Below are 17,029 nucleotides of genomic sequence, written 5' to 3' on the forward strand. Positions count from 1 at the left end.
ACTGCAGCCATTCCTGAAGGGCCACAATATCGTAATCTTGAAAAATGAAACCACAATCAGACTGGATTACTTTTGTCCTAGTCTTGTTTTGTTTTTATATCATTAAGCGCTAGAATTTGACATCAGGATTTTAATGCCAACTCAGACCTGGTTAATCTCTGCTTAGTTTATCCATATGTCTACCCAGCAGAAGGTCTTACATACTAATCTGAGTATCACATACACTACTGATTGACTACTCTTGATTTTGTTTGAATGCACAAAAGTGTGACTGTGCAAACCAATATAAGTCTAAGCAAGTGCTTTGTTCTAGTACAAATATACTAAGAAGTCTAGTGGCAGACAATGGTACTTGTCTTAAACATTTATGGTGCTTTGGAAACTCATTTCCTGGCCTAGTTTATTATTCTATACTTATAGGCTTGAAACTGTGGGAGCAGATGGTGTCCCAAAGTAAAGAACAGAGAAAAGATGAAATCTATCTATCTATCTATCTATCTATCTATCTAGTAAAAGGGTAAGGGACGTATGTCATAGATGCCTTGCCCAATCCAGTATTAGACTTTTTTCATTTCTATTTAAATTGTGTAGTTCACATGATGTTAACCTGCAACAACACCAGTTTCAATGCTTTCCCCCTAAAATTTGGGTTTGCCTGATACAGGGATATTCCAATACATTAGGAGAAAACAGGCTCCAAACTGTTTCACATGGGGGTTGCATACTATTCGTTTCAGTGGTTTAGGGTGGATCAGAAGTCACTGCCTGGGTGGGGTGTTGTGCACATGCCCTCACTCTTGCGGGATTATGGTGGGAGAGAAAGGTAAAGGATTCCTTTCCTCTAAGGCTAAAATGGCATTGGAATGAAGAGAATTGGTCAAACTACTAATTTTACATGAATTTATAAAGCTAGGTATCTTTCCTGAGCTGTCAAGTTGAAAGGATACGTTTAGGCACAACTTTTTTAACACTGTAACAACTTTAAAGATGTGCCCCCCCATCATTTCCATAACACCATGCTCAACTCTTCCTCTGTGCTTTAATTTCTTTTCTGAAATTTTATTCTCATCCAAATCTGCTCTGGAATGCCAAGAGAACCTTCCAGAACAGCATGCATGGAGGAGAGTGAGGAGATCATTCCATCGGGCAAGCAGAAATGTTGAATTCCATGGCTAATATTTACATGGTTCTTGTTTAATTCTTCAACAGCCGGGTTCCCACATTACAAATCAGTGCAAGCTAGCTAGTCTCTGAATAAATGCTAAGGGTGTGCATTGGCTCTAAGAGGCAAACTGCACACACAGGCACACACACCCAAACACATTTAAAGAGCATTTGTTGCTTTTTTATTTCTCCTTTAAAATTATTATATTCCACATATGAACTATAGCAACACAAATAAAACATAAGCCCAGGAAAGGTATTAGTGCTCCTGCGTATCTAACCCCATTTCACTGTCTATAGTTAGCCATTTAGTAGACAGGAATGCAAAAATCAGCATACATCCTTGGCCTCTTGAAGCCTTACAACATTTCTCCAGCAGTTCAGACTGTGGTGTTTGTTTGTTTTTAATTCCGAAAGATTTGAAACACAACTTAAAATTCACCAAAGGTTGGATGATTAGGGATTAAGAAGACGCAACTGAACATTAGCCACTCCAATGCCCTTCACACAGCAGCCCTGTATCTTGACTCGTTTGTTGTTGTTATTTATATGTATTGGTTGCTTCACTCATAAAATGACTCAATGTGACTTACAAACTTGTACAGCCCAGAATTTTCCTCAGAGATGTATGTTTGTTTGTCTTTGGCCTTATAAAGCAGATCTCTGCAGCTCTGTTTAAAAGGTCAATTTACGTACTACGGTTATTTTTAACAGTTCGCCGTCTGTATTTCCTGTTTCTCTATATGTGGTTTCTGAGGAGCTGAAAAATGCCACACCTCCCACTCTTGTATGTGCTGGAGACAAACAAGCATATTGATCAGATGGAGAAAACAGAGTTCTTCTACACATTTTAACTATTCACAGCAATTCATGATCAGGAAATCTGAAAGGCGGAAATCCTCATCTTTCTGCGGCTTAATAAAATATGTCCATAGTCCAACAGAAGTATTACAGGTAAACTTTGTTACACCTTTTGTTAAGGTGTAACCCCAAAAGAATCTTGCAGCCACCTCATAAGAAACCAAAGCAGTCTGTTCATTGTTCCCTTCATAACTGAAGGCGCATATATGATTTTTTATTAAGTGATTAAAGCACCCTGCTTTCTTTTGGACCACTATTCTGGTTTCCTTGGCTAGGATTTTTAAAACTACCTTATTTTCTTACCTTTATGGCACCACATAAGAGGCTACTTGAAAGGCTTCCAACTGGAAAATACAACCCTATTCAGCTATACTCACATATATTGCATTTCATAAAACGAATGTCAGCAGTAGGCACTGGAAGGTTTTCACATACAGTGCTTCCACTGATGTTTGACAACAAAGACAGGACTATTCATAGCTAATGTTTATATTTCAAGAACCCCGCAGGAAGCAGCTTGAAAGGTTTCTGCATGATGGTTGCTCTAAGCAAAACCTGTTTGTGGTGTCAGACCACCTGCAATATTCAGCTTAACCAAAGGGCAAGCTTAACATCACTGATTCGGCCAAATAACAGAATGACAGTAGCCATATTTGGCCTTCATTGTCTTCACACAATTCAAATCGTGACTTCATTTGCATGAGGGACACAGTGAGACCATGTTCACTGGGCCTCACCCTTTCTGCCATTCCTTTTCACTCTTATTCACCCTCAGTGAGATAATTTGATAGGGGGGCGGTTTCAAAGGAATGAGGCAACAGGTTCTACAGAAGACCCACATTATCTATGCTGTCTCTTCTCCATGTGGGATAGTTAAGATTACTCCTTTCCACAGTCCCTTGGGAGGACCATAATTACATAAAGGCATTTACTGAATGAAAAGGAGCATAGTGCATTGTGATCAACCTAATAAATAAATCCCATTTAAGGACCTCTGCAATCTAATTAACACAGTTAAGACACACAGAGAGACATTAGACAGTTGCTTGTTGGACAGCGTTTTCCTGCTGGATGGTATATGTTCAAAATGTTGATTGCAGAATCTGGAACTAAGATTTAATCCCTTTATTTATAAAATATCAGGATTAACTAATTACACTGAGTGACAGCTTTAATTATAGTACAGTGAAATAAGTATTTACGCTGTCAGTGTAACTTTCCATGTTCCACCAGACTTATCCAATGCTCAGCTTGTCTGAATTTTGTCTACCCATACCTCTTAAATGGCAGTATTGAATCATCAACCAGACATCATAATGGAGGGAAAGCTGGAATATCATTCAGAGTTTTGGCCAGTTCATTTTCTTCTGGATCTTGCCAACCTATTCTGAATATAAGAGAGAAATGGTCTGAAATCCAGAAAAATGGCAGCATGACTTATCTTCCAAGAAACATTTCCTTTGAATTAATGTTAAGAAAACATGTTTAAGACACAAGACAAAAGTACCCAAAGATGTCTTGTGCTGCTTTATCTTGCAGCACAAAAATCAAATTGAAAAATTCGTCCAGAAAACATGTAATGCTTATGAGTTCAGTGATTCACATAACAGACATACCGTATTGGCCCAAATATAAGCTGCACCCAAATATAAGTTGCACCTTTAAAATTGGAGGGGGGAGAGGGTTAAAAAGAAAAAATACCCAAATATAAGCTGCTGCATTCCTTGCTGCTCCTGGCTGCATACTGGGGGGAGGGGGAGCAGTGCTGCTTTGCTGGCGGCCTTTCCCCTTCCTTGCTCTCTCCCTTCCTAGCCTTGGGGGAGAGAATGGGGGACCATGTGCTGGGCAGGCGCTGCTTTGCTGTGCTCCTGGCGCTGTTTGCCCCACGCTCCTGGCTGCATACCGCAAGGTCGCAAATATAAGCTGCACTTTAACATTTCATGGTCGGAATTTGGGGGGAAAGTGAGGCTTATATTCAGGCCAATACGGTAATTTGTTGTGGATTTTTTTTGTTTTGTTTTTTGGTGTGCAGGAACTTCATCATTTTCCTTCCTTCTTTCCTTCCTTTTTGCAGCCTTGCATTCAGGTTGGTCATATTTATGGTGCTCGTCAGTCCCAATTATATCATTGAGATCCAAAGACAAATGAAGCAGGCATATGAATTTTTGCTAGCACTCAAAAGAAAGCAAGTATCTGAAAACTTACAAGGAAATACTCTTCAATTTGGCAAATTGATTCAACCACTTTTTAGCCTCTTCCTCCCTTGCACCTCTTGTTTATTTATTTTAGTGTGGTATGAAAAAGTGGTCCAAAATTCATAGGATGGGATCTGACTCAGACTATTGATTTCAGTGGGTCTATTTTGCATAAGTCTGATGCCATCCATAGAAACAAAAATTTGAGCTGAACAGATGCATTAACAACCTACACAGCTGACCATTCTTCTATAAACATATGGAAATAAATTTATTTATAGAATAATGATGGGATGGGATGATAGGATAATAACCTTTTCTTAGTGAATCTTGAAACCATATTTATATGGAGGCAAATTTCTTTGATCTCAGTGAAATTTACATCAAGCAAACCTGATGAAAGTGGTGAGGAAACAAAACAATTTTCTTGTAATACACATTTAATATATCTCACCTATAGCTTAATATACTGGCATGATCTCTAGGTATTTATTGCATTATTTATGAATTCATTTCAAGACTAAAGTGAGAGGATGATAAAAATGTCAGTAAAATGCATTCTAAATTTAAAAAGAGACAGTTTGGCCACGGTAAAATTGAAGTTAAGAAACTGGACATAAAATAGGTTTCTGCCTAATTACCAAAGAGACCTTTGGATGAGAGGGCAAATCACTTTGATTTTTTCCATTTCCCAAACTGATGCTTCCTCATTCACTTGCACGCTAATTCACTGTCTCACAAGAACATGGTATCAAACTGATTTCCTCTCTTCTATGAACAAATTATATGGTGAAGGATTAAGACCAATCTAGTCATGATGATGGAATAATGGGAATCCATCTCAATCTCTGAATCATAGCACCTGCCTGATGAGGGGCACAATCATGATGGTGTGAGGAAAGAAGGGATTAACCCTTATACCTGGGTTATTTTGCCCAATGAAAATCTGCCTCCCTTCCCACCAGTTGGTTGCTATTTGTTTACATACGTCTTTCCTCCTGGAGCAAACAGCCGCTTGGGTGGGAGAGTGATTTTCATTGAGGCAAATGGAGGGAAGTGTTAACTCTCACACATCTCCCCTGCAGTCCAGATCTAGCCTGGGCCTTTCTGCACCTGCTATCTGTTTTAAAGAGGCTGAGATATATTCATGTGTATTTCAGTTTGGCCCTGAGTGAGTTGGCAAATAAGATACAGACCAGGAGGGAAACCTAGATGGGTTGAAAGCAACGTGTAGGCCTGAGCAGAGCATAATTGTATAAAGACATGTAGATTAAACCAAAAATGTTAATATCAAGGTCAAACTGAACATGAAGCCATCAAACAGAAAGCCCTCTGCCCTTGGCTGTGTGCACACCATGCATTTAAAGCATTCCCCCCCCCCAAAAAAATGAAACCTGGAAATGGTACTGTAGTTTGTTACATGTGCATGAAATTGTAACTTGAGGGACTAAACTACAGTTCCCATAATTCTCAGGATGGGGATGGGGGGAAATAAGCTTTAAATGTATGGAATGCAAAAAGCCCTAGAAAAAGGAGACATAGCTCATTTAGCCCTTTTTTCACCAACAGATAGCCTGCTATTCTATATTTATAAGAGTTTCATGCATGCACACTTCATTAAACATAATGGATCTCTCCATAGATCTCTCCATAGAATTGCATAGGGTTCTACAAAACAGTTCCTTTCATTCCTACCGCTCTGCTAATTCAACACAGAGCCTCCAACAGTTCCCCCATTGTTAGTGGTCTAAATTAATGCTGCTTCCCTCACGGAAGCTTGAGATGTCCATGGTTAGAAATTAATATATGAAATTCCTATCCAGATATAGATTTCAATTTCAGCCAAGAGCCTGAAAGCAGTCAGCACAAAATGACTTCTATAACTAGAAAACCAAGCTGGCTTTCCCCATTAAAGTTAATGAAAGTGATTAAATTCATATTGCATTAGATTTCTCTGTGCAGTAGTTGTACATGGCTAGTGAATGCTGAAAATTAAGGCAATGCTCACTTGCTTCTCATAAATATTTCTAAATAGCACGGCAGCAAGAGAAGCCTAAGAGATGGCAATACTTCACTGTAACAATATGAAGAAGACCAGCAACACATTCAGCCAGAGTGATTTTCGTCTCAAAGGGAATTATAAAATTCCTAAAGAAGAATCATTAGTAGAATGTTTCTTTACACAGAGGCTTTTGTAACTGTTGGGTACACTGAATTAACCACACAGAGGCAATGTTGCCCATTCAGACTAACAGCAAATCAGCATGGATGAGCAGAGATGGAGGACAGGGAAGCAAAATAATCGCAGAGCAAAAGTATCACACTAGGAAGTTCCTCTTCTTTGGCTGTCTTACTTCCCCCACATCTGGCTTGGGGCTGTTGCCACCAGAAGTGGCAGCTGGAAGCTTCATTAGACAACCAGTACTTAAAGAACATCCTCTACTTTAACAATATGGATGCAAGCAACTGACTGAGATTTCCGGTCACATGTTTGCCATGTGTTTGCAAATATACATCCTCCCCACCAGCCCTTAGTCTTCACTGCGAGGACACATGGCAGCCGTTCTGCACAGTTATTTCTTTGCAACATCTGGCCTGGCCTTTCATGTAGTGCTCCCCGCTGTCATTTTGTGGCATGCTTTGGGCACTGTGTTCTTTTCATGGCGCATATGTGTTTCCTTCCAGCAGGAGGTCGGGAATAAGTCTTTGCACTAGGAAGGGAGGCAGGCAGGGTTAGAGCAGCTTTGAAAGCATTGCCCAGCCATTTAGCCAAGTGACCCAGCAGATAACAGCAGATAACTTTGGTAAGGTCAGACATTAGCAACTGTAAGCACAGCAGCATTCTTGTGGGATGTCTTGCAAAGACTTCAGGTGGGGCTGTCATGATCTGCCTTGATGCCGCTTAGCAAACTTAAGCTATGAACTGTTTTCTTATTTTTCATATGCTTCATGGTTAAGTCTCCATCTCCTGAGTGTCAACTGTCCTCCATTCTCTACTCAGGAAAAGCCTTTGTTCTGCCATGTCTTACATCTGCATTTCATTTACTTCAGGGATGGGGAACTTGTGGTTCTCCATATGCGACCAGGGACTACAACTCCCCCTGACCATTGGCCAGACTGACTGAGGTGCATGGGAGTGAAGTCCAACAATATCTGGAGGCCCTTGGTCAACCCTTATTTTGTCTTTCTAACTTAACTCTATAACTGTTCACTATTATTGGCTTTTATGTTTGGAACAGCTTGGAAGGAGATAGTTTCAAATGATGAATTCATTGGGGAATGCATGTTACTTTGCCCAAGGAAAGAAATACTGTTCCCATTTCATAGGCAATGTGTTGTTCATTTAGATTGTGAGCCCTACAACTCAGTGACAGAGTTGAAACATAACAGGAAAACCATGTGAATAAGTTGTGACAAGTCTCAGGTTTGCATGCTCCCCCCTCTCCTCTTTTCACCCCAGAAGAGGACATTGGAAGGTCATTGTAAACCACAGTTCACCTGTAGTCCAAACTCAGGGAACTGTTGTTTGCTTAAACTATAGTTAGTGAGAAGTAGTCATATGAAGCCCATGAGTGGTATTCATTAGGTTAATTAATTTCAGTGGTTCTATGCTGAGTAAAACGTAGCTGAATATGCCACGTGCTTTCAGAACTTGACTTTTTCTGAAACCATCATTCAAACAAACTATGGTTCCCCAAGTTCACATTTCATGGAGAAACCTTGGTTAATTTAAATCTGGAAGCAAATGCTTGCAATATCTTCTGGTGTGTGAAGAGTGTGTGACCCAAGGCTCACCATGGCTCATATAGCAGGAAATGGTGGCTTTTTATTATATCTGAATCAAGCCAGTGCATCTGCCTAGCACCTCGCACAAGGGACACCATTCTCAGCTTTAGTCATAATGAAGACAAAATAGTCACTGTTAACATTATCAGGCTGCTAATAACGGAGCAGAATTCTGGACACCCTCAGAGGGCTTCCTTTGTCTCCCTGACACCCACAGCCTCTTGCTGGCCACCACCACGCACACTGACCTTTGAAATATGGAAAGAAACATGCTTTGAAATCAAGCTGGCAGGAACAGCATTCAGGCTGCCGTCACTGGGGGCTCAAAACAAGCGGGGCTATAGTTTGCAAGCTGTCTTCATAATTACTTGAAGCAGTTGTCGCTCTAGCCCGAGTTTGTTCATTACACCCCGACAAACAGCTGATATTTGTTAAAGCACATAAGCCACTTTGTTGAGGCAGCCCTCGATATTGTGGGAAACCCTGCAGCTGCAAGTCACATGCAGTTTAGAGTATTTTCTGGTTCCTTTGCTTCCATGCATGCCTTTTATAGCAGTGCCCTTTTACTCAAACAAAAAAGGGCAGGGAGAGAGCAGGCAGCCGTGGGAGGGGGGGAGAGAACCCTCACTTAGAAGGTAAACATTAGCTAACAAAAAAAGGCTTGATACGCTTAAGGTTTATGACCCAAATCTGGTTCTCATTAAACAAATGCTTGTGCAGCACTAAGGAATTCTTAGTAATAAGAAAGCGATGGCTGGAATTCAGGACGGGCGAGAGGCAGTGGAACAGCAGCCGTGCCTGTTTCAGTGTTCCAGCGTTGGCTACTGTCTGGGTTGGCAGGTCTCCCATAACTGCCAGCAGGGAGCTCTTGGAAACGGTTTCACTTGGGATTCAGAAGGCACAAGGCTCACTTTCAGAGCACCTGGACTTGGCTAATAAATGCCAATGTGAGGATATAAAGGGTGGGGTGGGGAGGTAATGCTCTCAGAAAAGAATACCACTTGCTGGAAGCCACCCAGGGGGGCGGGAGTGTTCTTGTTCATGAGTCCTGCTTGAGAGTTTTCCACAGACACCTGGATGGATATTGTGAGAATAAGGTGTTGGACTAGATCAAGGTTTCCCAAACTTGGGTCCCCAGCTGTTCTTCAACTCCCATCATCCCTAACTAGCAAGACCTGTGGTCAGGGATGGTGGGAACTGTAGTCCCCAAAAAAGCTGGAGAACAAAACTTGGGAAACACTGGACTAGATAGACCATTGGCTTCATGATCCAGCAGTTCTCTTCTTATGTTAAGAAGACAGGGCTCCTGCACCTTTAATTATTCAATGACAAACTACACCTGCTGAAATTCCCTCTTTCACACAGCTATTAAAGGTGCAGGAGTCCATTGTTCCCATCTGGCCATTGTAATCTTTTCCCTTTTTTTTCTTAGAGGCCCAGCACTGTTATGGTTGCTTCCACCATTCCCACCCAAAAATCAGGGTACTGCTGTCCCACCTTGCTTCAAGAAGAAGCCAAGCTCCTAACAGAAGTTGCTTAAGGAGACAAGAGCACTAAAAAAACCAAAGAGCAGGAGGACACATGCCTCTGAACATGTCTGCAGGATACTTCAGTGTTCTGGGTGTTCAAAGAAGTTCTGGTTTGGCATTCCTCAGCCAGGTGACCTTCAGATGCTTTCAACTACAACTCCTATCAGGTCCAGCACCTTAGGGCTGATGGAAGTATGGGTGTGCTGGCTGGGGCAGATGGGAGTTGTAGTTGAAAACTACCCCAGGTTGGGGTAGGCTGTGCTAAAGGAACCACTTTCCACTGCTAGACCCTGGCTCTCTACTGCTGGTGAACAGACTGCTAACTCTCCAGTAGAGCTGGCTTTGAAGCTAGCACTCTAGCCAAAAGACAGGGGAGCCAAGGACGCCTATCTGATTTTTATTTTATAGTCAGGATGGCAGAGTGAAGTATTTAAGGGAGACACTCTTCCAGAAGCAAAGGTTTATTGAGAAAACATAGGGAAATAGTAATTAAATGGATAACTCTTGAAGGCTTTCCAGGAAGGGAGAGAGGAAGAGAAGCAAAGACTGAGGGTAAGTTTGTGGCACAGTTGAGCTTTGGAGGAGGGAAGGGAGGAAGCACCTGAATTTTTCAGTTTTTCATGGCCAGGCAATAGGTGTACAGCGAGGCATTGATTGGATCAGCAGCAGAGGAAGGTTCTAGCATTAATTATCTCAGGAGATCCCATAGCTGCTGAAGTTACAGCAAGTGTGGCGCCTTGTGTACGGTCAGAGTGTTGGACTAAGACTTGGGAGACAGGGGTTCTAGTTCCCACTCAACCATGAAACTCACTTGAGCTCCTTAGAGGAAAGTCAGGATATAAATGAAATAAATAAATGTGCCCCCATGAGGTGTACATGCCAAGACACCCATGAGGGGACAAGCAACCAAAATGGGCATCAAATCTTGTTCTGTGGAAACAGTCTGAAAGTATCAGAGGCCTGGGGGAGAGGGGCAGAATAGGAAAAACAAATGGCTCATGCCTTCTGTTTCTATACTGTCTCATTCTTTTCCTCCCTCATGTTGAAGATGTGGCAGAGGAGACAGGAAAGCCCTTGTACTTACTATGCCCTCCACATCTGAAGTCTAAACTGCTTTTGATTGCATCTGCATCTGCAAGGCAAATTGGTTTTAGGTGGGTGGCATGGCAAGTGGGGTTGACATCATATCCCAGCAATCTCGATTTTCTTATTACTGGCTTTTTGGGAGATATTTTAGAGCCTGAAAAAAAGCATCAGTTTCAGGGAAAGGCGAAATTGTTTTTCAACTTTGACTGCTGTGTCCCTAGATTCACACACAGATTCCTGTAGTGCCAGCAGGACTGTTTTGCTCCTTGCATTTTATTTTGTTTTAATTTTTACCTCTTGGTATAGATAGCTGCTGCTCAGAATCTGTTTGGCCCCCTGTTATGGTTATTTTTAAAGTTTGTAGCTCCTGGACTGCAGTGTTCTTTGAGTTGTTATTTACACCTCTCTGATATAACTGCAAAATGTTTCACAGTCTGAATGGTGAGAAATGCAGGGGAGAATTGGGGCCTTTTTCACCTCCAGAAATGCTTAAGAAGCAGACAATGAAAAGGTGACAGTCAGAGTAAAAAAAGCATACTGGGTTCTCCTGTGAGAGTGACAAAAGTTGCTGAGCACAGTGGGTGGATTTATGTACAAATTCAGAGGCTGTCTTTTTGTGTGTGTAAAGGTTAGCAAATCTCTTTCCTCACTTTCTTTCCCAGAAGTAACTTTATTTCTCCTATTTGTTTGACTGAAAAGCCAACTCTTCTCATGCCCAGTATAGTTAGGCCTGAGCCAAAACACAACCCCCTAATTTCATGGGCTACAAAGCGGAACCCCACCCCCAGCCTTTCACTGATGGTTAGTTGTGGTAGGGATGCTCAAGCATTTTGTTCAGACTGCATTTTGAAGTGAAGTGGCTTGATTTGCTGGCCCGGGCTAATATGTGGATTGGAACACATTTACCCTTCTGTTTCTTGAACTCTGGTTTTTGTGTCCTTAGCTCAAAAAAGTCAATATGCCAAAATGTATATTTTAGGTTAAAATACATATTTTGGGTTAAAATATGTAAAGAATGGGATGCGGGTGGCGCTGTGGGTTAAACCACAGAGCCTAGGACTTGCTGATCAGAAGGTCGGTGGTTCGAATCCCCGCGACGGGGTGAGCTCCTGTTGCATGAAGAGAAATGAAGAGAGACTCGACCAGGCACTGGGAAACTCTGCCCTCCAGATGTTTTGGGACTACAACTCCCACTAACAGGGGAGTGTTCCCTAGCTAACAGGACCAGTGCTCAGGGATGATAGGAGCTGTAGTCCCAAAACATCTGGAGGGCCGAGTTTGCCAGTGCCTGGATTAGACAAAGGAGCCTGAAATTGCTTGGGAACCACGTGGGGGAGGAGGAGTCTGATAGAGCAGTGGGAAAGTGGGGACCTTCAGTCCTGGCAACTCTCTCATTGGGGCAAGACCTCAATGGGGAAGAGTTGCTGTGATCACTAGCCCTTCGCTGTTTTGGTTTCTTTGAAAAAACAGTTAACTTCACCGACAGTGGGTGTTTTATTGTTGACCTACTCCTGACTCGGGTCCTGACAACAACTAGGCAACTCTCCCTACCATCCTGCTCTGTGTTTCAGCAGCTTGGTGCAGGAATACATATAGGGAAAATTGCCAGATTGCCTAAGCAATTAGGTGACCCTCCCTTCTGAACCTCCTCTGCAACTAACTTCTGGTCCTGCAGAACCACAGAAGTTAATTAATTGTAGGTTTGGAGGTTTTCAGGGAGGGGGATAAATGCCCACTATCCCCCTAAAATATTTAGGCTCAAACGCCTTCCCAAGGATTAGGAGAGAAACAAGAATACATACTGTATAGTATGTGTAATACCGTATTTGTGCTTACAAACCATATTTGTAAGCAGTCTCCCTCAGCTGGATTCTATGCCTCTGTTTCCCATTCCTAAATTAATGTCTTAATTTAAATGTTTGAATGAAGTGTGATACATTTCTCTCCCCTCCCCCTGCTCTATTTGAGCCCTAACAACAGCAAATGACACGACTGTCGTTCGAAGAGTAGGGTTACACCCGTGCCTTGTTACCTCATTTTCATGACAAAGATTGTATCTGACATTTAATATCCAATATCTTTCAGGAAACAAAGTGAAGGGCTCCTCCACTCTGACCTTTTGCATGCACTCTCTCTGTGATTGGTTCATGCATTTCACTCCTCCCTGCATATTAGGGTCTCATCAATCAATCAAATAGTGATTGCAATGTAATATCACAGGGCAGCATGATTTTCAAAGTGTGTCATCAAGAGTTTAGAAAACTAAAATCCTGCCATGCTTCAAGTAGTTGTTGGTTGTTCGTTTAAAACATAACACAAATAGGTTGGATTTTCTTGCATGTCACCCACATCACAAGATCTGAACTGCAACTGTATGGATTTTTGTGTAACACACTAAAATAATGCACAATATTCATGGTCAGCTAGCAACCTCTCCTAGCTGTAGTTTGCACAAAGGTGGCTCAGAAAGCCATTATGAGGCATTAAAAAAACACATACAAACGGGTTGCGGAAAATGAGTAGTGACATTTGATGGCTATAAGTACAACTGGCAACTTCTGGGATAAATTCCCAGGAACGGTTATCCTTTTTTGTAACATTGTAGAATTAAGAAACACGTGTCCAAATGAAACTGCAATAGTCTGAAATTAAAGATGGAACATTTCACTGGAATTCATAATGTTCAGCAGTATGGCAGATTTACACAACCCCAATTCACACCCACCTCACAAATTACAACATTAGAAGATGAACTCTAGATGTGAAAAGGTCACAGAGGAGCTTGTGAAAGAGCTTGTGTATGTTCTTTATGTGAGTGGACCGGTGTTACCTCTGAGTCTGGGATGATTTCAGGGTGTGTTTCTGGGAACAGCTAGATCTCTAGCAAGATTATCTGCAAATAATGCAATAAACCAGAGGTAAAAAAACAAAACAAAACCTCACCACACGTGAGTTACTCTCAAATCTGCCCCACCACACAATAGAATTGGATTTCCCTGCTGCTGCCACTGCTAATGGTGAGCCCCCCCCCCACAAAAGCTGTTGAAGAATATCTCCTTTCCCCTGAAAATTCATGGAAAGTGTCCCTCCAATTTCTCTGCTCACAAAAACAGGGAGGTGCATTTTGACAGGCCACTTGTGCCCAACTGTAACTAAATCAGATGAAGCACAGAAGAAAGGATTAAGATATTATTGAACAACATTAGTGGAGTGAGTTCTGAAAGCAACACCCGTGACTAACGTTACTGCCATCATCATCATCATCATTTTAGTGGTGCCTTTCTACAGGGCATGACAGGCAGTCATTTAACAGGCAAAGCAGTATGGAAATATGGTAGTAAGAAAAGTTACTTCCTGTTGTTTCATTGGGTCTGCCATGCAACATTTTCATACACCTGCTATTACAGTGGTCCCTGCAGTAGCACAGACTGAATGGCTGCAGGGAGACAATACAAACCTGGGGGTGGTGATGAGCCATAGTTGGCAGCTGCAAGAGAGATGGTCCCTATAACAAGCTGGAGATGAGGGGGTGGCAGGTGAATACTTGAGAAAGACTGCTTCCACCTGTGCCGGGGTACCTGCAGGGCATCCTTCCCCAACTTGGGGCCCTCTAGATGTTTTGAACTACCACTCTCACCAGCCCCAGCCAACACAGCCATGCTTTGACTGTCCCGTTGCTGGTGGTTTGTCATTATTGACTCTGAATACACTTCAGGGTAAGATAATCTTAGTTTTGTTTCTGTTATGCTTAATAACCTTTTTGGAGAGAAAATGTTCCTGAAGTCCTCCCAGTTGTGAAAACTGCAATAAGGACCTTAAAATGCTTGAGAGGGGCCAAGTATTTGGTTGACATGTGGATGCCACCCTTTGCAACTAATTTGGGAGTATGGTTGTTTGTCAGTTTCTCATGGGAGTGTGTGTGTGTGTGTTATCACCTGTGGAAGATCTTCAAAACAGGACCTTACCCAGAAATCTGTCTGTTGTTGTCAGCTGCTTAGAGCATCATTTAATGCCATAATCATCACTGTTTTGCAATATGATTCTCTGTAATCGTTGCTGAAATTTACATATTGCAGTTGTAATGATATTTTGTCTATTTTGTTGTAAAATTATTCTTATTAATCCGCACTTTTTTGTGGTTGCTAAATGTGACACAAGCATTCCAGATGGAGCCAGCCTCTGAGCAACCATGCAATTCACTCTCCTGCCCCATTCTACCCCCAAACTCTGCTTATGTTTTGCCCCTTGTTATCTTGGCATCGGCATGCTAGTGCAATGGTGCAACAATAGCCGTGTAAATCCACTATGCCTGCATATCTTTGTGTTCTGCTGACACAACAGAACTGAGTGGCCCTCCTGTCCTTGTCCAGTGGCTACAACCCAAAGAAAGTACTGCACTGGCAAAAAGTTATTATGATAGTGAATGTTGCACTATGGGTGAAAGCAGAGCACTGCAATTGTTAAAAAGGTCAACTCGCTGTCCTCTTTCCCCCCACTCTATGGCAACACTATTGATATAATAGATCAATGAACTTTAATGGAAATACAGCTAACATCTACTATGTTCCTTGATGTACTAGCATGACCCAAATAATTATTTGCCATTTTCTGGCAATACTGTTACTATGGTTTCCACCGAATGTAGCACAGGTCGGATGCTCTCTAAACAATGCATGCGCCTTTCCAGGGCAGAAAGGATGTGCTAAAAACTCATTTTATACTTGGTGAGAAAATAGGAACCACATATCCTTTTTACTGTGGTCTCTTAGGGGTTCGGGGAAAGGAATTATTCAGTGGCAAAAGGGACTAGATGAAATGAAAGCTAAAATCACCAAGAGATGGCTGGCTTCCCAGAATGATAGTAATTATTAAAGTGCCTTTGCACCATCTATTCCAAAGAGCTGAGTTGGCATCACATGTTTTAATAAATAGATCCACAGAAGGGAGGGAGAAGCATGCAATTAATTTGTCATTTCTCTATTATACAATGCATGAAAGAGCTGAAGTGCATAAATGCAAAATCAAATTCAGATGAAGAGCCTAGTGGGGGCAGTTGCACTGGGGGGGCTTCCCCTCCCCCCAAATCCTCCTTTACAGCCTATAATATAGTGATCCAGCATAATTCCAGGCTCCTGTTCCATTCTCGTTTTTGCAAAGCACCTCTCTGTTTCTGTCTGAAGGTTTTGTTTCGTTTAAGAGAAGGACATTAAGAATGTAACTCATCTGCACTGAACATCAGCAGTAGGGAACCTGCTTCCAGATGTTGAACTCCAGCTCCCATCAGCTCCAGCCAGCATGCATTGGGTGGATGTGATTTCATATATTACTACTACTAAATTTCTACCACTCCTTTCCTCCAAGGAGCTCACAGTGGTTTACATGATGGTTCTCCCCTCTCTCCCATTCTACACTCAAAATAACCCTGTCAGTTTAGGCTGAGAGATGGTGACTGGACCAAGGTCAACCAGTGAGCTTTATGGTTGAGCAGGAATTTAAACTCTAGCCTCCAAGGTCCTAGCCCAACACTCTAACCACCACACCACAACGGGTCTCTTATATAAACAAATAAATGTCTTTTATCGCGCTGCTGCAAAGTGATGAGGCTTCTCCCAAGGACTAATGAATGCATGCCTCAATTACATCTTATGTTTTTGCTCATAATTCCAGCATTTCTAGACTGCACTTTCCTATAAAACATCACAAGGTGGGAAAACATTCAAAATTCTATAGTGTGATAATGCAACACTGGTGGGGAGGGAGTATATTGGCAGTCATACTGCTGCTAGCCTCATTAAGAAATTAGGATAGATTTGTCCTCCAGCCCCAGAAAAGAGAGCACACAAACCTCAAAGAACAGCAGCAGCAAAATGTAAAAAGCAAAATGATGGAGACACTTTGGTGTGATGGAAATGCTGCTGTTCACCCAGGCATGCCTTTGCATTAATTTCTCCCTGGTTATTAGTTAAGTATATGAATAAGCCTAAAACTGGCTGTAACCCGCCTGTAACAGCTCCCCTCTTCAGTAATGCAAATATGTGCTGGCAAGCCAGAGAATCCAGATGGCAGACTGAGCACCAATGTAGCCATGCATGCTATGTTGCTCCCAGTTCCATGCCACAGCGGTCCTGATGCGAGAGGAACACGGTAGCTGTGTGTCTTGGCTTGCTTTGTGAGCCATTTGGGTTGCCTAAACTTCACTGCAGTGACCTGCTCTTGGCTTGTGGCGCACTGTGGTTTGGTTTGCACAGCTTGCTTGGTTGGGGCGTGCATGTGTTTGTAGCTGGATCACTCTGCTTCTGAGCAAGGAGGTTGAACCGCACAACCCCGCACAACTCTGTACTGCCCATCATGCAATGACTGGAGCTGCAATGTGGCACTGGGGGAATCTATGGATGAACCATTCACAAG

General features: G+C 42.3%; 1 long non-coding RNA gene across 1 annotated transcript in view; it reads right to left on the reverse strand.

Moving 5' to 3' along the window:
- Positions 1 to 496: 496 nt before the first annotated feature.
- Positions 497 to 17,029, reverse strand: part of LOC128422633 (uncharacterized) — a 42,466-nt gene continuing 25,933 nt past the window's right edge. The window contains exons 3-4 of the long non-coding RNA XR_008332543.1: positions 3,302 to 3,412; positions 497 to 847 (exon numbers count right to left, since the gene is read on the reverse strand). This is a non-coding gene — a long non-coding RNA (uncharacterized LOC128422633). The remainder of the gene's footprint in view (positions 848 to 3,301; positions 3,413 to 17,029) is intronic.

This window comes from Podarcis raffonei, chromosome 10, assembly GCF_027172205.1.
Source record: "Podarcis raffonei isolate rPodRaf1 chromosome 10, rPodRaf1.pri, whole genome shotgun sequence".
NCBI classification, from domain to species: Eukaryota; Metazoa; Chordata; class Lepidosauria; order Squamata; family Lacertidae; genus Podarcis; species Podarcis raffonei.